Source organism: Corvus kubaryi, unplaced genomic scaffold (assembly GCF_017639235.1).
Source record: "Corvus kubaryi isolate FWS band 111438036 unplaced genomic scaffold, C.kubaryi_AGA036_p1.0 68, whole genome shotgun sequence".
NCBI classification, from domain to species: domain Eukaryota; kingdom Metazoa; phylum Chordata; class Aves; order Passeriformes; family Corvidae; genus Corvus; species Corvus kubaryi.
In genome coordinates, this window is record NW_024582056.1 from 15,625,232 (window position 1) to 15,647,695 (window position 22,464).

Consider the following 22,464-nt stretch of genomic DNA (forward strand, 5'->3'; position numbering starts at 1 on the left):
TTATCTAAATTTCTAATTGCTACAGGAATGGAGCCTAGATCAAATGTGAGAACATGCTAACTCAGTGATATTCTTTTTTGCTGGCTTAAGCCTGACCTGGGACATCGCTATATCATAGTTTGCCTTTCCTATCTTGTGAGCTTTCTCCATGCTGAAGTTTTCTGGGGCACATTCCTTAGAAATAGAGAGATTGAGAGACAAAGAGCTCTCTGCTGGGCATATCTGAAACTGCTAGGCCAAGAAATAAAGTAAGTGGGACTTCTTATGCATTGGGTTTTTTGGCAACTGCGTGCTAGAAGTTGTCATGTTGTTTAAACAAAAAGACACAACTTGTCCCAGGCCTGGAAGACTGGGTTTCTGCTGAGGTCTACATATTTTGGTTGTTTAAGTAGGATCCCAAATATCTGATTTTGATAAATTAGAAAATATTAAATCTCAACTATGGGAAGCTGTGTCTCTAATATCTGGTGTTTTAAGCACCTAAAATTACATGCTAGCAGGTCCCATGCTCTTGGTAACACTCTTGCTTGTTACTCTTCTGATGTGTCTAAACTCCAAGATAAAATTATAAATTCAGCAACTGGCATTTGGAAAAGCCTAAATTTCTTAACTCATTATGCAGGGAAGATTATCTCAGAATGGCATGTAATCTCAAAACTGGATTTTTATATAGCTTGAAAATTAAAACTGTATTAGACTTGATTATATCACATTTGGCCAGCACATTGTCACAGAATCTATTTTAAACATTCAAAAGTGTCATTATCACTATTATTAGTGCTCATTACCTAGATTGATAGGAGCCCCAAGCTCCTGCCAAGGTTCTAGAGCCAGTACAAAAGGAATTTTCTGGTTAACGTTTTCCTATACAGTTCAAAACCTGCAAAACCTTTTCAAAACCATCTTTAAAAGAAGACAGACCACCTTTTTCAAATTCTGCTCAGAGGGATTTTTGCTTTGTCTGAAAAGAAGTAAGAACCATATTTTAGATTTGCAATCAGACCGAGACTGAAAACAAATGCAGCCATATAACCTGCTGCGAGACAGAAAGTATAAGAAATTATTTTCTGAACAGTGTTGCAGCAGAAAGCAATTTTCAATCAGATAAAGAGGAACCTTATCATTAAATAACAGGACTAGAGCAAAGTCTGAACCACCAGGGCTTGACTGCCTTTCTTAAATTTTATACACTTTGTCTCATCATTAGTCTTGGCAAAACACCTATATCAGTGTGGAGTTGTTATCTTTCAGGCAGCCAATAGCTACAAGACTTGGGAATGTGGGCATAGGTGTGACAAAATTAAATATGACACACTTCTGGGTGTTATAGACTGCTAGGCAAACGGACCCAGCATCAGTGAGTAAATGTTGGATGAATGCACCCCCCCTGAGCTGCAGATTTGATTGGCTGTGAAGTGACTCTCAAATAGATGGCAATGTCTAAAGGGAAAATGTAATAACCGGCTTGGTGCTGGCAAAACACATCCACCTCCTCCGCTGCCATGACCTACAGGAGGGTGCACATCTGCCTGTCAGGTGCAGTGTTACCAGGAGCAGTCCCCTGGGGGCTTCACAACCCTCCTGTGAAGCCATCAGTCTAGCTAAGACTGGGACACGAGCTTCAGTCACACACTTCCCATGTCTGAGGAGACTGCTTAACAGTTCTGTGTGCTGAATTTAAGAGCCCTCTGCTATCGGCCTTCTCCTCAAATAATTGTCGAGGGAACATGTTCAAAACCTGCTTTTGGATAACTGAAATCTTGGAGGGGGATGTCTTTTACATTCATATTGTCCTCTTTTTTGGTTTGTTTTTAAAATTTCTTCGCATCTTTTTGTTGTTCTTTCAACATCAAAGGCACTGGAACTAGAAACAATTGCCAGGAGCGTCTTTTAGTGTTTTCGTGTTCTCTGTTTGCCATTAGCTTTTGAGGACCTTCCTTTCCCTTGGCCGTCCTCCACAACATCTCATACATTTCAAGTGGGAGTGCCTAAAGAATGGGCAGTTTTCAAGCCTAACTGATGGCTGAATGTGAGGCAACATGGCAAATATTAATTGGGACTCTATTCTTGATGCTACAAGACAGCAGGGAATAAAGAACAAAGTCATAATGAGCAAATTGCCTGGAAGAAAAAGATGCTGCCACTGACAACAGCAAGTCACCTACTGTGTTAACAAGCTGGACCTTCATTAGTTTTTTAGGGTTTAGCATGAATTTCCTCCACATATAAAAATATTTTTAGTCATGTAAGGAAGAAGAGGCCAACTTCATCCACTTTTTTTCAGGGCAACACAGATGCCCACCTAATGTGGATAGAGCCCAGCTCACTAAACAACAACAGAGCAGAGACTGGGCAGTATGACTGGGCACAGTCACTGCAATCCCTTTATCAGGGTCCTGAAATGCTCAGCTTCCTCTTTCAAGTAATGATGAAATTTAAACAATGTGAGATGAAACATCTGTGAGCATGGAAAGGTTTAGCTGGGGACATGAACTACTTCTGTCAGAGCAAGATGCACAACCTGAGTTACGCAGAAATATGGCAAGGAAGGCACGAGGCTCCTGGAGCAGCAGGGTCATAGTGGTTACGCAGAAAAATCCCAACAGTGTACAAATTAAATGGTGAGGGGTTCTTTCCCTTTTTTTTTTTTTTTAATTAACCACCTTGTTTCCAACTACACCATCTGTGGTATCATGTTTGTTCTTCATAAGATACTCTTAAAAGAAGGATAATTATGAATTTAGTAACAAGATAGTACTTTTAATATTTCCTGTAATATGTTTCTAAAGTCTTATCCATATGTTTTCAGAAGACCGTATCATAGACAATCAGTGGGAAGCCAGGAACATGGTAATAAATGCCTGTGGTAGAAAAGCTAAGAAAGAAAATAATGGTGTTCTCTCCCAGACCTATTTCCTGCACTCTCTCTAAGACAATAGGTGGTAACATGTTTTCATGTCCAAGCATCTGGTCACTGGAGCAAAAAAGGCAGTCTCCACCATGAGGAAAATGGGCAAAATAGAAGCATATGAGCATGAAACAACATCAAAGAAGAGAATAAACAATTTTCCTTCTTAAAATCATCGTTTTAGGGTAGCAGCAGCTTCAAATGAGAAATAGGTTGTGTGAGCTGCCTGACACACTACATTACATTACATTACTCTGAGCACAACATGATGACCCACTCTAAAAGCTGCAGAGTTGAGTTTGAGAACTGGTACCACAATGACAGGAAAGAAATCTGCCCTAAATCTGGTAAGAGTTTTTGACAATTATCAATTCAGAAATACTCCAAGCACAACAAGTACAGCATCCAAATCACAGCTTGTAAACTGCCATTATTTATTAAAGTGAGAGCATTTTGAGACCTGGGAGGTATAAAACTGAGCCTGTGGGAAAAAGAAACTACCAAGAAATGAAAGAGTCAGAGAGCACTGCTGTAAAAGGTAAACTGTTTCAAAAAAGTTAAAGATGGAAAAGTCCTGCTAGGTCATGTGAGTCAGTGCCCTTACAAGCGCATGAGAGAGAGACAGCAACAAAAGTGCTCTGGGCTTAAACGTCACACACTGGCTGAGGTTGCAGTGACAAATTACAGAAAAAATGGCCAGCCACCTCCAGGGAGGGTCTCTGCTGTGACCTCAGGGGAACCAGAAACACAGGGCTTGCTTAATTTTGGCACCTGCCTATTACATCTCTGTTGGGAAAAGAGAAGTATCTTGGAAAGACAGTCACAAATATCCCCCTAAAGCTATTCGTTTTCCATTGCTGATAAATAAAAGACAGTGAAAAAGTCCAGGTATGAGAGGACACCAGGTCAGTGAGGGAGAAATGGGAGAGAATTTGGTAATGGATTGGATCCTTCTGGCCCAGCTATGTTTCCAATTATTTGTTGGAATAGGTCAGTGACAGCAGTGCAAGCTGCTTTGCTCAGAGGAAACAGAATCCAGAAATGAGAAACAGCAAATAGAAAAGAAATTGGAGAAAAAGGAGGAAAGAGAAATGACAAGGACAGGATGAAACCTAGCTGAATTTATGCTAACCCAAGCAGTACTGGGGAATAAGAATGGCTTTCAAAAATGTCCTGTAGGGGAAAGGAAAGCCAGCCAGAAAGTAGTTTCATTAATAAGTGAGAGGAAGATGAAAAAAACAGTATTTCTTCCAAGGCCAAATCACCCCCTATTTTTTCCCAAATAAAATTAAAAAAAAGGGTGTAACAATTGGCAAATAATGAAAATCCTATCCAAATAGCCATTATTGTAGTGCAGGTTACAGGAAGAGCTGGAAAATTTGAATATCCACCATACAGATCAGCTGGTCTGGTTGCACTCATCCTCAGGTGATGAGGGAATTAGCCCGTTAATTTACTGAACCATTGGCAATTATTTTTGAAAGTCATAGAGAACTATGGAGGTCCCAAAGGCTGGAAATAAAGCAAATATAGTATTGATTTACACAGAAGGAAGAATGATCTTGGCAATTACTGCCCAGCACTTTTATCTTCAATCTCCAGTAAAATAATCGACCCAGCAGTACAAAAAGAGCTATTAGAAAACTTCAAGAGGGCATTGGAAACATGAGCAACAAGTGACGTGGGATAAAGAAAGAATCCATTCTAGAAGGAGTTATTGATGTTTTATACATAGAAGACTAGAATCAAAAGGTAAGGGATAAAGGTAATTAAATCAGAACAGAAGCCTCCCTTCAACAACACTTAAGCGCATGCTTAAATCTTTCCAAGTCAGGTTTGAGCAACCACTGCATGAAAGGACAGGCTTGTTTGCATTCACGAAGTTCACCAACAAGCATAAACAATTTGCTTAATAAAGACCTACAGGAAGAGCAACAGCAGAAGGGAGAGTGATAAGGAGCCCTGCACAAAACCGCAGCAGAGAGACTGATGAGGTAGCAGGAGCAAGATGTTCACAGGGTTCCTTTCAGTTTTGACTCTGAGTCATACCTTCATTAGAAATGCAAAAGATGTTGCAAAGTGCACACTCAGGAACAGAAGAGAAAGGGCAGAAATACAGCAATACATATGTATCTAGAGAATTAAAGTGAGAAGTAACAAAAGGAAATTCAATGTAAAACAAAACCTGCACTAACCCCTACTAACACAATCCAAAGCAAAGTGTTTCAAGAAAGAGAAACCCCAAATAAACAATGTCAGGCACTCAGGAAGAACAAAACTGGACAGCAAATTGTTCACTGCTTGTAAATTATGGATAAAGCCAGTAGATCATAGTGAAGAGGGGTGATGGACTTTCTCACTTGCTCCATGCTGAAGCAGGGGAACTCACACTGAGAACCCTCATTAGGTACCAGACAACCCAATTAAAAATACTGGAGAGGGTCCAAAGAAAGAAAGGCAAAAATGATTAAGGTATCAAGGTATGGCATTTGAGGAGAGACTATGGCATTAAAGTTTCATTTTACAGCTTTGCTGTGTTATAAGACTTCAATCATGCCATCCACTCCATGTCCTCCATGGAGAAAATTGCAGAATGGTGTCTGGGAGCTGGTCATATGCAATCACTTTTCCTGATGCCTGTAGCTCCATTTCTGGCATGGAGACAAAAATTATGAGTTTACTACAGCCCAAATACCTCCACACAAAATGGAAAGGGCAAGAGTAAGGTTTTGTTGCGCTCCTTGCCAAAGCAAAGATCAGACTTCACAGCTTAGAGAAAAGAGGAGTGACACAGATAGAAGCCATGCATTCCTGCTTCTAAACCTGAATGACTCCAACATTTTATATACATAAGACAAAGCTACCTTTGAGATTGCCCTATGGATGATATAATCTCCACAGCCTTACTCGAGATAGATGTTAACTGCACGTCAGACATATCCCTGGTATCAGGGTTCAGGGTTGGGGTCCCTCAAGAATACTAAGTTCAGCTTCTGCAATTATTTTCTCACTTTACTTTTTCTTACTGATGGTAATAGAATTTTTCCCTTTAAATGATTTCCTTTATTTCTTGCCATCTCTCACTCAGGTCATTACAATTATTTATCATTGTTCCTTGCTATTTTTAATGCTTAGCATCTGTGTGAAGAATGCATACTCAAGGCTTGAAAAAGAACGACATAGTAATTTTGCCAGTTTATTGAAGAAAATTATACGTAGACAATGATGAGAAAATAGTGTCAGGTTAATATTGGGATCCCTCCCCCTGCCACGTATCCCTGGGAGAGGGGCCCTGGGGGGAGGCACAGGGTTTCCCTGCCCCTGGTCAGCCTCGTTCCCCTTTGGTTGTTTTGTGTTCCCCTGTGTGGGCAAGGACCCTCGGGTCCTGTGATTGAGCAGTTCCTCGGCAGATCCCGACCATGTGGCTGGAGAAATAAACATCTCTGAAACAGCTATCAAGAATCAGTCCATAGATATTTCTTTTCCACGGGCCTCGTTGTCTGATACACGTGTTACAGTATCCCCACTGTAACAGAATAACACAGAAATGAGGGAACACATATGGCTGGAAAAATCTGACATATTAAATACTGATATAACTGCTTGGCAGAAGGTCATGTAGGTGCTCAGCTATCATTTCTAAACCCCTGATTTAAATCAGACACAGGCCAGAGTTGACAAAAAACTTAATAACCATTAATGACCTTGTGCTGTCAGCTCAGGTCTGATTATTAGCAGGTAACTGCCCGACAGAGGTGTGGGCTCACATACACATGCACAGAGCAGCAGGCTGTCTGATTACCTACAGCTAAACAGGTCAAGACAGGTATAAAATATCCTTCTGATGGCTAAACATCAGCTTAGAATTCAGGACTGAGAGCTGTGCCTGAATGATGTCGAGAAAGAGCACTCTAGCTGCATTCACTCTCTGACATTTCCCTTTGGAAGAGGATTTACCAGGGATGCTACAAAAGACACATAAGCACCTCCTTTTGCTTGCCTGCTGCTGCATGGCTGTATCCTGACATAGAGGTGAAAAAGCAGCTGTGCTTCTTCAGGGTCCCCTGTCCTTATCACAACTACCAGCCCCACTTCAGTCTTCCAGTAATAATAGCAATCCCCCAGCTTTTCTAGATATAATTAAAACCACCATAGCCATGGCCAGTTATGGCTGCTGTAGGATTTTGTTTCTGAGATCCTATTTTCATTTTCACAGAAGTATCTGTATCTTGAGCCAAAATTTCCTAAGACTGCTCTATGCCTGAGGGAAAATTTTGTTTTGTCTTTTTGAAGGCTTGATCAAATGCTGTACAGCCAAGGCTTTAGAACAAGGAGACAAAAGGAAAAGGATGTGGCTTTTTTAATAGCAAAAATAGTTGCGACTTTATTTGAGCTTTCTTTATGGTTTCAGCCACAGAGAGATCAACTGCAAAAATGTTTGACAGGATGGTAGCTTTTACAGAAGATATTATGAGGTCTTGAAAGTCATATTTAGTGACGCAGGGAATTTTGTGCACAGGCTCTCCTCTCTCAGCTCCAGCACCTCTAATAATACCACTTCCAAACAGCATTCCCTGAGAGGGCTGCTTGCTGTTCTCAGTCTTTCTGACTTTGCCTTTTTTAAATTTTGAAATGCTTCACTTTAGATTCAGAAAGCTTTTGTGAGTTAAAACAATGCTCATATAACCTCTCTGCATTCAAAACAAAGCAAAGAGAATGGGAAGAAATAAAAAAAAATGCCATCTCACAAAATATATTCAAATCCTTCAACAGTATTAAGGTAATATTATCCCTGTGGGTTACTTATTTACTTTTGACACTTTTTTGGCTTAATCTCTGTGTAGATGAAACACTAGCTTGTGACCAGTTATAGTTCTGGCCTCTTAGGGAAAAAATAATCAGGCAATGGTTAATAAAAGCAAGCAATAGGTTACTTTCCATCAACTCAGCTGCAGAATTTCTTCAACCAAAATACCTGACACAGCAGCCATCACATTTCTGAGGACTCTCCAAAGATTTACAGCAATTTATTCTCAAAAAAATTAAAATGAAATCTGATTTTAGGAGCAAAGAGATGGGGGAATTATTGCCTGGAGGATTAAAAGAAAAAAAACTCGCTGAAAATCTGGGTAATAAAGTCAGAGTCTTTCAGCTTTGGCCATTCACCAGTGGCGTTTTTCAAATACATTAATATTTCTACTGGTCTGTGAGGTATTACTGACTGCCACAGTCTGTCATTCCTAAGGAAGCAGTCTCAGGTGCCAGTGACAGGCTTCAGCAGCTACACAAAGAAGACTTCCAACTCACCAAGGTGAATTAGCAGCCTAGCAGCACTGTGTTTAATATCCCCCTCGGAAAGGTACAATTCTGTTAGCAATATAGCACTCAGGAACACCTTCAGAGTCCCAGTCTGGAAATCCCTAGGCCATCCTATTTCTTCATGCCTTTCTGAACTGGCTGCTCCCTTCCCTCAGATGTCCTGAGGCAAGAATGCCTGCTCCCCAAAATAGCTCAGAGCTGACATCTTTACCTGTGATGCTTGCTCAGCCCCATGGTCTCTGATGCACAAATGAACCAGCAGTGCTGAAATGAAAGATAAGAATTTTTTAATTGCAGTCGATGAACTACTATGGTTTTGAATCCTTTTTACATCTTCAGCAATTTTTTATTAGCATTGCTTTGAGGAACATTTAAAAAAAAAAAAAGTAGTTCATGGATTCTTTTGGGCTTCACTCTGATTTTAGGGTTGAGCTAAATGTTAAATCACAAAGGACTAAAAATATTTCCTACTAGATTCTCTTTAAATTTAGAATGGTGAATAACAGTTCAGTTTCATTCCCCTTTATTTGGCACTGGTCAGGCTACATGGCAATTATTCTGTCCAGTTTTGTGTTCCCAGATACAGGGATGTTGACCAACAGAGTGAACTAAGCAGGGGACCACCACAATGTTTCTTGCTATGTGAGATAAGGCTGAGGAAACAAGGCTCGTTCACCCCAAAGGAAAAAGCAACCTACCAGCAGCCTGCCAAAGAGGTCATTGAGAAGATGGAAGCAGGCTCTTCACTGAGATGTGTGATCATAGAACAGGACAGTGGCCAAAAAAGGAATAAGGGCATCTCCAGACAGGATATAAGGAGAAACCTTTCCGCTACAGAGACAGGCGGACTTTGATGCAGATTATCCAAAAAGGTTGTGCAGGCTCCATCCTTGAAGGTTTCCAGTGCCTGACTGGATAAGGCCCAGAGAAGCCAGGTCTGACTTCAGCAGGCTCTGCTCGGAGGTAAGCTCTCCCTAAAGCCCTTCCCTCTGGACTGTGTGATTCTGCAGCTCCCCCAGACACTGTACACTACTAATTGATCAACATTGTGGCCACAGCCTGTGGTGACTATATACAGTGATTGTCTTGGTGGAGCTCAAGGACTTGGGGGAGGCATTGAAGGCCTCCTCTTTAGCTGCACACCTGCAGGTTTCAAGAAACACTGCCTTCAAGCTCTAGAACCTTCCTATAGCCCACAGAGTTAATTCCCTAGTGCTCTAACACTGCATTCAAGGCCATCCTTCAGATATCTTGGATGAGTCTGAATTACTTTGATTCTCACCTTCTGTTTTGTAAAGCAGAAACATCCACAGAAAGAAACAGGAAACTTGCAAAAAATTAAGTTTTTAATCCAGTGCCTCACTACAGAAGGCTGCTTTGTCCTGATTTCCATTTGCACAGCTCCTGGAGGCACAGTGGCCACGGGGATATGCAGCTGGGGCATTAGCTGGGGCTCATAAATACGGCTGTTTCCCTAAGTATTTGTTGATGTGCTTTATTGCTCTGTTTGGAATCACTGGCCATTTAAAAATACTGTTATCAGCTGCTTATGCAGTTGCAGTGATCCAGTTCTGCAAAAGGGGCTTCTCCAGCCATAACAACTCTGTATTGAAATGTCTAATCATTTGCAGAAAACCATTTTTGTGGTTACGAAGCAGACACATGCAGCCCCACACCTGTCAGAAACAACATGCTGAGAAGCCAGAGATTTCCCCTCAGTTGACTTGTTCCTCTTGCGCCTACTTTCTGAGAGTAAGGGGACACACCAGAGACTTCTCTGTCTAAATTGGGAAAGTTATTTTCAGCATGACTACTCTCTGCCGTACTAGGCAGTGGAGGTGGAGGTGTTCAGGGCTTAGGGACTGAGCTCTTCCATATTCCCACTGCTGGATGGGACTCAAATGTTTTATCATCCTGGCCTCCTTTCCCATCCAAGTTTCTCCACATAGCAACACACAGCCCTCTGCTAGAAAATGAATGTAAGTCCCAGAGCTGTGGAGACAGTTCTGAGGACTTCAAAAATTGCCCCAGATTGTAAGCAGACCCATGCATATACCAGCATGTTTTAAACGAGTGCTCTCCCCATCCAAGCTCATGCTCCTAATTTATCTGTGCATGCAGTCACAGGCTGCCTGCCCAGACAGCCCAGGACAGCGAGCTGGGAAGTACACCATACTCCTCCAACCAAACCCATCCACAGGAAATGGGGCAAGAGCAAGGGAGGCTCCAGTGCCAGCTCTGGCACAAATTCATGGCATTTTCTGTGGTAGCTGTCTCCCTGCCAGAACCTGGTAGAGTGCTTGGTTTGGACTGCCTTACTGCAAAGTTTCAGAGCAAAAGGAACCATGACATTGTTTAATGGAACCTCTCATATCAAAATTACACCTTTTGTACAAAATACAGAGTAGACCTGGATTTGATTAAAGACACCTGCTAGACAGGCATTTGTGGCACAGAAACCTCTGTCTGGAGCACAGACTTTGGCATCAGGAGCTGCACTGCTGTTTGCCTGGGACAGAAAACCATCTGCAGTATCTGAAGGAGGAGAGAATAATAGCAGCCTTTTCTTTCCCTCTGCTGGCAGAAAGGAGAGGAGCACTGTAGCTTTGTGCTCATCCCAAGCCTGCAGAGCTGGGTGTCTCACACTACCTTCAGTAAAGGACATGTAACTAAAAACAGCCGTATGGATTTTTCTCTTCCTTTTGTTTCTTTCCCTTTCTTAAATCTTACCTTCTTTATCAGACTCTTTTTGCGCAATTTTTTTAGATTAGAACAAGTGTTTACAGCCTGGTAATATACTCTTGACAAAAGTATTTTATAATGAATAGATTTCACAGCCCTCTAACTATTGACTCTCACACTAAAAAAATTGATTGAGATTTCCAGCAGAATAATTATAGACATGTAAAATCAGTGATTAATGAGCTTTTTAAGGAGAGCTAAAACCATTGAATCATAACATGCAACTTTCATATCAAGGGCAACAATCACAGCGTCAGGAATTTGTAGTCTTGTGTAAAAACAAAAGCCCAAAATCTGTAGTCTTTTTACAATCCATGCAAGCCAGAAATTTCTCTGAAGTGGCATGGGATGTATGTCAAGGGAAATTTATCCTGCACAGTTTCACATTAGTTTTTATCCTGATATCAACTCTGCATTGTGAGGCTTCCAGCTGATCTGCTGGCCCCCATAAAAATCAGCCTGCTCACATGAAATAATTATTCACCTCTGCATACTTCCTCTCCCAACCTCCAAAAACATTCTTGTAAAGCTTAAAAAGGGCACTTTGGTTGGCTGGGCATTTTGTTGTTAGCAGGCTGGGCCCTTAAGCCTGTTGATGACAAAGGACAGAGGACAGGGAAACAGGGAGCCTGCCCCCACACACCAAAACCCATTGTGTGCTTCTGCCAGTTCTCATTTGCTGTGGACAGGAAGACAAAATATGGAAACAGTGCAGGAAAGGTCACTCTCAAGTTACTTCAAAACCAGCTGAAGCTCTGATCTGCCAGATGTCTTACAAGAAAGTTGAGGTTTTTCATGAAATTCTGTATCAATTTCCACACCAAAGAGGTTCAGATAAGCTTACACCTCTGTCTGAACCTCCAAACCTTTTGAAGTTTGCCATCACTTCCATTTTTCTCCCATACTGCTATTTTCCCTCACTCTGACTGAGCTCTTACAGAACTACCCAGCCCTGATAACCGTGGAGAAAATGATAGGAAAGGGGACTTTAAAATAGAAGCAAAAGTAGTGTTTTCAGAAATTACAGGCTGGCACATAGAGAATTATGGCCAGTGATCCAGGGAAATCCTAACACAGGATATCTGGTAAGTATGACTTTGAGCAAACATCAGTATACCTAACACAGACATTTGCTTGTGTTGTTTTATACCTCTGCTCACGCTGGCCTGTCGTGCTCAACCATTTAATCTGAGAAGACAGAACAAAGTGCAGAAAGCTGTGGACCTGGAGGTCAGGAGGTGGCTTTCAATTTCTGGCCCTGATGCCCCCTGCCCTGAGCAGACCACCTCACCTCTTGCTGTCCTGACTGTATACAGAGGAGTAAGAGGATCTCTCTCCTTCCTAGGTCATGGTGAGGCTTCACTCATCTTGCACTGAAGATGATCTTTGTGTAAACAGTTAGCATGTTTGACTAACATGAAGGTGGGCTAAATTTTGGTGCTCTTATTCATGTAGAAACATGTGAAGTCTCATTGTACCCCCTGAAAAGCTGGGATCCTTAAATAAGTAGGATCAATCCCTTCTTCTTTGGGACTGTAGATGGCAGAGAAAACTGACTGGGCATGGGTGAAATTTTGAATATTGAAAATAAATTAGGAAATTGAACTATTGCCTGCAAACCAGAGGCATAATTCCCTACAGTGCCTTTTCCTGGGGCCAGGAGCACAATGGCTATTTGTTATCAGCAGAGGTGTAGTGTTGCCACAGTAATTGAAACAGACTGCTCCCTCTGGCATACACCAAGCAGCAGTGGTTTACTGTGAGGGAGGGCTAGACAAGTAGGGGAACAGAGGAAAAAACATGTAAAATATGGATAAAATTGCCCATTAATAGCTAAAAAGCCTCATTGTGTTCGGCATGACACCAAGCCCAGCAATGCCACAGGTGGCAGCTCAGCAATGTTTACCTGCAAGTGAGCTGCAGCTTTCCTTCCAGGAGAGTAGTTCTTGCCTTTCACTCACAGAGCTCTCCCTCACGCTGACAAGTGGGCAATCACTGCTTGATCACTGGAATATTTTATGCAGTAGGAATCTCCTGCAGGGATTTGGCAATGCAGTCCTGGTGTCTCACTTGGCTTCTCCAGATGTTCCTTGCCCAGCCGTATCTTCGAGCATTGCAAAGTGTTAGCTGTGGATCATGATCAAAACATCTATGGCTGGAAGAAAAGAGACAGATTTGCTTTACTTCTCTATGGTTAGGACAAGGATGGACAGTATTTTGTTGGTAGTAGGGTATTGTTCTGTTTTATGCTCTTTTTATGTACTCCCCAGACTTATTCTCTGTAATTTCCCACTTTGTATAAAAAGAGCTGTGGGTTTCCTTTGGCTCTCTACAAATACCTACATTAAAACTCTGGATACACAAAAGATGTGGACAGGGCACCAAAATAAGCACTCTTGGCCCTTTCGTTTGTTGTTAGCAATTGGGAGCATTGTTACTGCTCAGAATCACAAAGGCATTCAAAATGCGCTGGATGCTGGCGGGCGAGACTCAAGAGCACAGCTCGAGCCCTGGGTGAGCATGGTCTGGGACACTGCAACAGCCAGTGAAGAGACTCAGGTCTGGGCTTTGATGAATGGTGTCTCTGGGTCCTACTCACTGAAGCCTAGAGTCAGATTTAGACCTCATGTCTCAAATTGTCCCTCTTAAAATAATATTCCTAGTGATGTTTGGACCAAAGAAACAGCAGTGAATAGCTACAGTTCTGCAATCCTTTTTCTTAATGCCCACAATATTTCATGAGATCTCAGAAGGGAACTTGGATGCTAAATTCCTGTTTCCTTTACAAAGGCTCTTGCAGGAGCTCATTGGTGGAGTGATGATGAAAGCCAGCAGTTCATTTTGCCATTTGGACTTCCAGAGTGGCAGTAACAAATATCTGGGCTTCTGTTTCATGGTGTTTCCAAGTGAACAGCACTTCTTTTGCAGCCACTAAGCTGGGGATTTGCTGCTTCATGCTGTTCTGGAAGCTCACCATGAGACTGAGAACCACTCTATATGTTTTCCTCCCCTCACATCTTTACTAGCAATATAAGTTTTACAGGCCAGATTCTGGAATAGAAACTTTCTTGCCAGCATTCCACCCGTTAGTCATGAGCAAGTCCACTTCTTCCATAACAGAATCATGGGATCTGTGATGTTAAGATGAACAGGAAGCAGCAAAAGCTGTTTTAATTACCAAAGATAGGACATGTTTGGAGGACAGATCTAAAATCTACTGATCTCAGTGGAAGCCTTTTTCCACTGAACTAAGCAGGCTTTTGATCAGATCCCCAGTTAAGGAAAATGGTGTTGCTGCTGCTTAGCTGTTTTTCACTGTAGGTTGATCAACCTTGGCCTTTCTTGCTCAGAGCAGGCCCTCTGACTGGCCTGGAGAAAAGCCCTGTCTCCTTGTCTTGACAGGTCATTCTGCCTTTTACTTCACCTCTCCATTTTCCCTGCTGCTCTTCCTGGTTGCTCTATGCTCTTTTTGCTGACTCCCAGGAGAAGAGACAAAGTTTTACAGAGGAGCAGTGAAGCTGAATGGCTGCTACTGAAAAAGCAATCCCTGGGTCTTCACAGCCCTGCAGAGCCACTGAAAAGTACAATAAAGATGAGAGTGGTGAGGAATGTGTAAGAATGGAAATTGCTTTAAAGGGCCCACGAGATTGATATTGCTCATGAACCATGAGACACCACCTCTCTGAGTGGTATGGACAGTTTCTCCTCTCTCTAAGAGATTCTTATCCTCCTCAGGACATCTGCAGGAGACCATTTCTGTAAATTGTGATTTGAAAGCCTCTCACCTGATGTGACTCCCGGGGGTAAAAGCAGCATCACTTCAGTGCAATCCCAGCATGAAAAAGTTAATAAGGTATATGTCACTGAGAAACCAATTGTACCTGCAGGGTAAGAAAAGGTCATGCATGAGTGCATGAAAACTGGACATGCTGCATAAACTGTTGATTGAAATCTCCTTTTCACTCATATATGAACACATTGAGTGCAAACAGGATCAGGACACAAAGAGAAATAAGACTGACAATATTTCACATTGATGAACTTTGGCTGGATTTTCTTTCATTTTCTTTTTCCCACGGTACACTGGCTACTTAGATGTTAGGTGAGCTGGACATACTTTCTCCTTCCTCTGGTAATTAAAACACTCAGACCAATCTCATGTACAGAAGAAAGAAAATAATGGGGGCAACTGGCTTCTTTAATGATGGGAAATTCTGGAAGAATTTGATGGCCCCTCTGAATTTCAAAACAGATGTTACTCGGTGCCAGCAGTTGGATCAGTCTGTGGTGTAAATGATCATGAGCACAGTGACAGAGCCGTTGATTTCATTAGGGCAGCTCCTATAACACTGTGTCATGTGCTTTATGGTCTTAAAAATAACAATTGCATAAGCACAGCCTGCAGTGCCAGCAGTTATATTATCTCCAGGACAAAGAGAGATGCATATGGACTTAATGAAGAGAAAGTGAAGCGTTTGTTAAGACTGTAAATGAAATAGGAAATTGTGTCATCTAGAGGAGCATATTGGGTGCCATTGCTTTGTTATCTGATTTCCTGTAGCACTGGTAGAGACAGCGTGTTTTAATTAAGGTTTTAGAAGGACTTCGTTGAGAAAAGATTTATGGAACCAGATTCTGTTCATGTGGTTCTATCAAAACCAAAGGGTTGTGTGGAATTGCCTAAAATTTGCCAGAATTTCCTTTTAAAAGCAAGCTGGGGAAAAGCTATGATGAAGATATGCAGACATAGCCTTTCCATATAGTCATATGACACTTCCGTCATTCTGTCATCCTGTTTTGAAATAATTTTTTGTCTTAACTTTTTAACGAATTTCATGTTGTATAATATAGAAGATTGCACATAGTCAGAATCATATTCATAGCACTCCAATTTGCCCTTTGTATATTTTGCACATTATACAGTGCAATGTAATGCAAAATGAGAAGTCAAATCCGTAAGGAAACAGATCTAAGAGCTTTAAAAGCACTTGTTTCTGTGGATAATTGAAACATCTTTAAACATAGATCTTATTCACAGGAGTGATGCTCTCCAGCAAGTAGATGTTCATCTTCCTTCATAGCTTAGATTCAAATCAGATGAAAAACAAAGAACGGGAAGTCAGGAAAGCCATTTAAGAAGACAGGGAAGATAGAAAAGCATTTTTACCTTGACACTAACAAAGCTAGAAAGGGACAGAAAAGGTTACTAGAGAGACAGTGTGCACATGAATACATGCACACACACACAAACCTGCGCAGTACAGTACAATCCTTGCTTGGTCTCCATATATTTGGTCCCTGGGTCCATTTTGGAAATTGATGAAATGACACATGCTGAGAGAAAGTGCCTTTTGTCCAAAGATTACAATTGCAGTACACAGGATATGAAATAAACTTCATCACCTGGTGGAAACCAGACCCAGAAAGACAAAGCCCACAAAGTCAGTGAAGTCCTTTTTAATCCCATGAGAGCTGTATGCCTAAATGTCTTTGAAGATTCGCCCCTAAACAACACCTCCAAGGACCCACAAAAAGCATATAGCTGAGGGACATACCTAAGCCAGATATTTTTAATGTCCTAATTGAATGCTTTCCCCACAAAAATCACTGTTTTCTCCCTGCCTGCATGAGACTGCTGCTCATGTGGCATTCACTGCCTTATGTTCTCCTGTGATAACGGGTTGTAACTGTATGCACAGTAGTCTAAGCTTCTCTCGAATAACAAAATTATTGAAAACCAGATAATGTTCACTACCACAGCTTGCTTCAACAGTCATAATTGTAGGAACAAAAGAAATCCTCTTTCATTTCTTATTAAATGCTTTGATGGTGTTAGAAGGAATGTCCTGGTTTTCTTTATTTCTTATGTTACATTAACAACCAAAAGAATTCTAGGGAACTGAAAAGCTTTGGAGAAATGCCTTTCAATCCCAAACTGGAAAAGATTATCAGGAGTAAGCCTAAACTCTTTACAAAAAAAATGTAATTTAAAATGACCAGAGTAGACTCAATGTCCACTGTTATGGGTTTCATCATTCATACAGCACAAGACAACTGCTGAATAACCCAGAGCTGTTAAGGGCCAGATTTTGCTCAGAGTAAGGTCCTTATCAGAACAGGCAGTAGAGAAATGTGCAAATGCCTGAAAAGCACATAGAGATGGTGCCATGATACCAATAGGCCCTGGAATATTTCTCCTTCTAAAGTACCTGCCATTTTATTTGAAGGTCAGACCACTTTCAGCTAACAGCAAAAGCTGCAGCTCCTGTAACAGAAGAATTAATTAAGATCCAAATGAGAGGTGAGTTTTTATTAATCACTCTGAAACTGCTAATTTTTCCTGAACCATCCTACTGGTATGTGAAAAGCCATTTCTTAAGTCAAAATTGCTTAAATTGCCTTCACATTGGCATTGACAACACCATCCTAAAGTCTCTTTTTACTAAAGCACACTGCTCTTTCTCACTGAATTAGTGCCAAGAGTGCATGGAGTCCTGCCTAGGAAAATTAAACAGGGAAAGAGGAGAAGCCTTGGCCCCTTCAAAATCAATTGAAGCACCTGCACAGGCATCAGTGTGTTCAGGATGGTCTTTTGCTCAAGAAAGCTACAGCTGGAAGCTATATTTATCGTCTCTCAAACATGATGGAAAAAAGAGAGCCTTTCCCAAGGCAAATATTTTGCCCTTAAAGGCATTATTAATACATAGCTGAGTTTCCCCAGGGCTTGAGCTCTGTGGGTCAGATGCAAAGCTGCTTCTTAGGCACAGTGTCATGAAGTTTTATTTTATGTTTGAAAATCTCAGCATTCCCGAGGAAGAAATGGTATTGCCGCAGCAGTTGCACAGGTGAGCACCTCATGCTTTGTAGTTAGGACGCTCTGTGAAGGCTTGTTCCTGGCCTTATGCTGGCTCTGGCCCTTGTCCCTGACCTGCCTGAGAGGAAGAGTCTTCTCTGGACACAATCCCATCACTGTTGTGGTTAAATTTTGACTGCAAGCTGAACAAGTTGTCTTAGTAGAGAAAACATTTTTGTTTCAGAGAGTGGAGTCAAGCTGCAACAGAGGGAGGATACCAAGCAATACAAAAGTATTCTAGGCATAGGAGGAGTGCAGTGACCCTCAGGGAGGACATTGCAGATTATCCCTGTTCACCAGTGAGTCATGCTACCATTTTCAGCTGTGTGGGAATAGGGTACAGCATTATACAGAGGAGTTTCTACTCAAATCAGTGAGGGAAAGATGGGGAAAGATGGGAGAAAAATTATTTTAGCTTCTAGAAAAGTTTCAATTAAAATTAGATTTTAAAGTAATGCTGGGTTATTAATTAATAAAAAATCTGTGTAGACAATAAAAATACAGTCTTGTTTCATGCAACCAAATGGAAGCAAGGAAGCACGATAAAACCTGAGAAACCTTCATGTTCGTCAGGTGCTGATGACCACCATGCAGAAAGCACATTCCTCACTGCTGCTGCCTTCACTGTCACCCTCCCACTGCCTGCTAACCCCCCACAAGCCCCAGCAAGCCAAGTGCCACACCACCAATTCACCACTGAAGCACAGAGGAAGCAAGTTTTCTTTCTTCTTCCTGCCTATATATATATATATATATATATATATATGTTTTAATTTACCATGCACCTCCCACCTCAGTGGAATATATCCCAGTAGTGCTGGGGGAACTGGAGAATGAAGACTGGGAATGTTCCTTACCATCATGGCTCATGGCACAGCCAGGCTCCCACTGCTGTGGGTGACTTCTCCACTGCTGTGAGGGACAAGTTTGAAGGAGGTTTTCCAGTGCAATGAAGGAAGTGAGTGGGGACATCTGTCCAAAGAACCACCCCATGCTTCAAAGCAAAACAGAGAGCCTAGTGACAGATGTGCAGGGACTGGCTTGGGTAAAGTCAGTTTAAACATTGAAAAATACTACTGTCTGTCTTCCCAGAAAAAATATCCTTGACTCATTTAGCAATTACGACTAGAAAAATGAAATAGGAAATCTTTCCAGACCTGAGATGTTAAAAAAAACCCCACCCTTTCTCCATCCATATTTACTGACAGCAAAAACACCTGTGAGTGGCTTTAGGGCAGAAACCTTCCTTGAAACATTGTAAGATGTTCTTGGACACTGGGATTTAAAATGTAATTTAGTAGTCACATAAGAAAATAGTCTGGAAGGTTGAGATCATCCAATCAGAGAATAAACAGGGGCTATGTATCTTATAAATGCAAATTCAAAAAAATTTGAATATCAAATGCATCCCATGACTTGTTTTTGAACACCCACCGACAGCTTGAGACTCTCTTACATATTATTTTTCTTATACATAAAAATAGAAATGAAACCAGGAAATGTCAAAATAGAAATTATTTCAAGCACCTGTGGGTTTCAGATAATATTCTCCTTTTTGCAATAAGCAGTCCAAGAATATCTACATCCTATGGTACTATAAAATTCCCTTTCAAATTCTCTATTTATAATAACACATTCTGTTAAGTTTAATATTTTTTTTTCCTGATCAGATAATTTAAAGAAATTATTGGTAAAATATTTCAAAGAACAACTAAATTAGCTACAATGTATTAATAGACAAACAGGTAAAGAGAAAACAGAAGAGAAATTAATTGAATAAATTATTCATTACAATTTATTCAGTCAGCTTTGATTTAAATGCTTGTTAATCTTTTGAGGGTTAATGTAGTACAGTGTTACAGTAGCTCTGGTCAGGAATTCCAATAGATGAAGTGTGATATTTTTCTTTTCAAAAGCTGCACTCTCAGATTTTCCATGCAATGGCAAAACTGAATAAAAAATTATTTTGGAGCTCTCAGAACATTTTGTTTCGCTAGTTGTTTTCTCCAGCAAGAAAATAATAATTTGCTTTAATAATGTCAAAACATTAAAGTATAAAGCACAAATATAAAACAATAATATAATGCAGTATCATAAACCCCAGAAGTGTAATAAATGTGCCATAGATTTCAAAAAACAGATTTTTCCCAATTTAAAAAATTATCAAAAGTGATAGCTGTTCTGTGAAAGATTTGGACAGACTGAACTCTCTCCTAACCTTTCTGAACTGTTCCAAAAGTTCATGCTCTCTTTCCATGTCCATGCTCTATGGCAAGAAACCCCTACTCAATGTGAATCATAATTCACAAGTTATAATTTCTAAATTTAATTATGAAGCTTTATCAAGAAACCTCCTCACAGGCACAGTGTTCAACACCCTAGAATATGGTGTTGTCTTGGCTGGATAGGCATAGGAACAGTCAAATGTCTTGTTTCTGTAAGGGCTACCTGACATCTAGACATGGAGCTCTTAGTTGCGGGTCCATTACCATGACACTATCTTATAGCGACAAATCAAGTGTTCAAGTAGAAATAAGGAAAGATTCACATTACACAGATTTAAATACTGATCACACATTTTAAAGACCAAAATCAGGTGTCAGAAAGAGCACAGACCCAAGTTTACAAATCCACCTGGGCTTTTAATGAGCCACAAAAGGGCTCACACTCTCTGTGTTTCCTGCTGTTAACAAGCTGCCTGAACACCTGTAAAGCCTCACTGCAAGGATTCAGCTCCTAAGCACAGTGACCTTTCCTGAGGATGCTCCTGATGTGGAAATATATGGTGGCTGTGCACATAAACGTTTCCTCGGCTGCAGTCAATCAAACCTCCTGTCTCTGACTTTCTCCAGCCTATAACTTGAGCAAGACATAAGCTTTAAGTCTCCTTCCAGAGGCTTATTGACTGCCCTCACCTAAAAATGAGCAATGTCCTCTCCTCTGGGGTCTGTGCATGTGGAATCACCTCCTGTCAAAATGATGAAGGGCTGAACTAACTGCAGGCACACCAGTGGCTTGCCAGGAGGTTAAACACTGCCCCTGACCCGTGGAGGCCCAGCTCAGCTCCTTCAAAGCAGCACATCATGTAGACATGGAGAAATGAGGTTTGCAGGAGCCCCTAAAGGGCAGTAATGGGTGATGCCCACAACCAGACTCTGGATGCTGAACACAGTGTGGGCAAACACCTGAAGTGGATGTGTGACACAGCTCCAGGTGGGAGGTTGAGGGGACTCCAGCAGAAAATTGTCCCATTCTCTCCAGAAGAAGAACAAGGTCTCTCAGCAACTTGAACCGTATAGAGAGGGCTAGCAGACAAACCTCAGGGGTGGACAGGATTTCTCTACAAATCTGTACAGGCTGGAAAATAACACTGCTTTGAATGAAAATGACATTTCCCTCTCCTTCTCCTCCCCTCCTGGTCCTGCCCATGGGGTCCTGTGAGGATGGTGCAGAATGGCAATAAAAGACAGATAGCGTGTGCAAGCTCTCACGTGCGTGCATAACCTGGCACCAGCTGGGATTGGGGCACAAAGTGCTGCCTGCTGGGCTGAAATCAGGGTGGAAGCAGTGCCCAGTCCCCAGCACAGACGGGCAGAGGTGCTTAAGGCCTGGTGTGTGTGCAGTGTATAATTAGGGCATAACAAAGTCTGGTGTTTGAAAGCTTGCTCATGCTGTTCAGTTAATTATAATACGTAATTTATATATTTTATTGTTCTGTGAACTTGAAACTTCTATTTCAGTAAGACCCCAGTGACAGCTGATGTAAAATGTGCTCTTGTAAATAAACATGGGTTGCAGCAACTGGAGGGAGGACGTTCTACAGCAACAGTCATTCTCAGTTAGAATATCGGGGGGAAAATTGCAGCGCATTAAGAAAGCAATAACACTCAACAGGGTGTGCATTCATCAGGCAATGTATATGCACAGGGAGCATGCAGGAGCACGGAGAGCAGCCAGCCATACAGGCTTAGGTAACAATTACTCTGGTGAGGTGAGTCGGGCTCTGGTGATCGATGCACAAACTGGCGCCGAGAAGAAACAAACACCAGCTCAGCTTTCGCAGGCTCCAAGTGCCACTAAGGATTTGCCGCACCAACCTGGGCAAATCACACTCCGCCTCTGGAGTCCCATTTTCCTTAAGGATGAAATTGATTAGACTGACTGACTTTCCCAGGGGAGTCACTTGTTCTGTACCAGGAAAGAGTGGCAGTACTGCTGCTGCTGCTGCTGACCGTAAAATGAGGATAATGTGTCTCGGCAGAGGATGGTGGGGAAACTCCTTGCTAGCACAAGTGAGTGACTCACTGTGCAGGGTTGGTAAGAAGGGGGAGCAAGAGTGGTGTTAATTCCCAGAAGGGTCTTTGCAAAGACTGGAAGACAGAGCAAGTCATCAATATCTACTCAAGACTTCTGCTGGGTCTGACCTCTCCTGTAGTTGCCCAGGACCATGCCTCTCCTGGTCATGTACAGAGGTTGGCTCCACAACCACATGGCACCCTGGGATGAGCTATTCTGCAGCTGTAAGGAAGACCTTTGAGACACAGACAGTCCTCTCCACATTCAAAAACAGTATCAGAATTGGAAACAATTAATTTTGAGGTTCGTTCCCCCTCCTCCCCGCATTACATTTGCATCTGTGCTT

At 41.7% G+C, this 22,464-nt stretch overlaps 1 long non-coding RNA gene across 1 annotated transcript; it reads right to left on the reverse strand.

The window, feature by feature from the left end:
• Positions 1–8,438: 8,438 nt before the first annotated feature.
• On the reverse strand, positions 8,439–14,919 carry LOC121674488. Its single transcript, XR_006019634.1, has 3 exons — positions 14,755–14,919; positions 12,876–13,124; positions 8,439–8,491 (listed from the first exon to the last, which is right to left on the reverse strand). It is a non-coding gene; the product is annotated as an uncharacterized LOC121674488 (long non-coding RNA).
• Between the last annotated feature and the right edge of the window lie 7,545 nt (positions 14,920–22,464).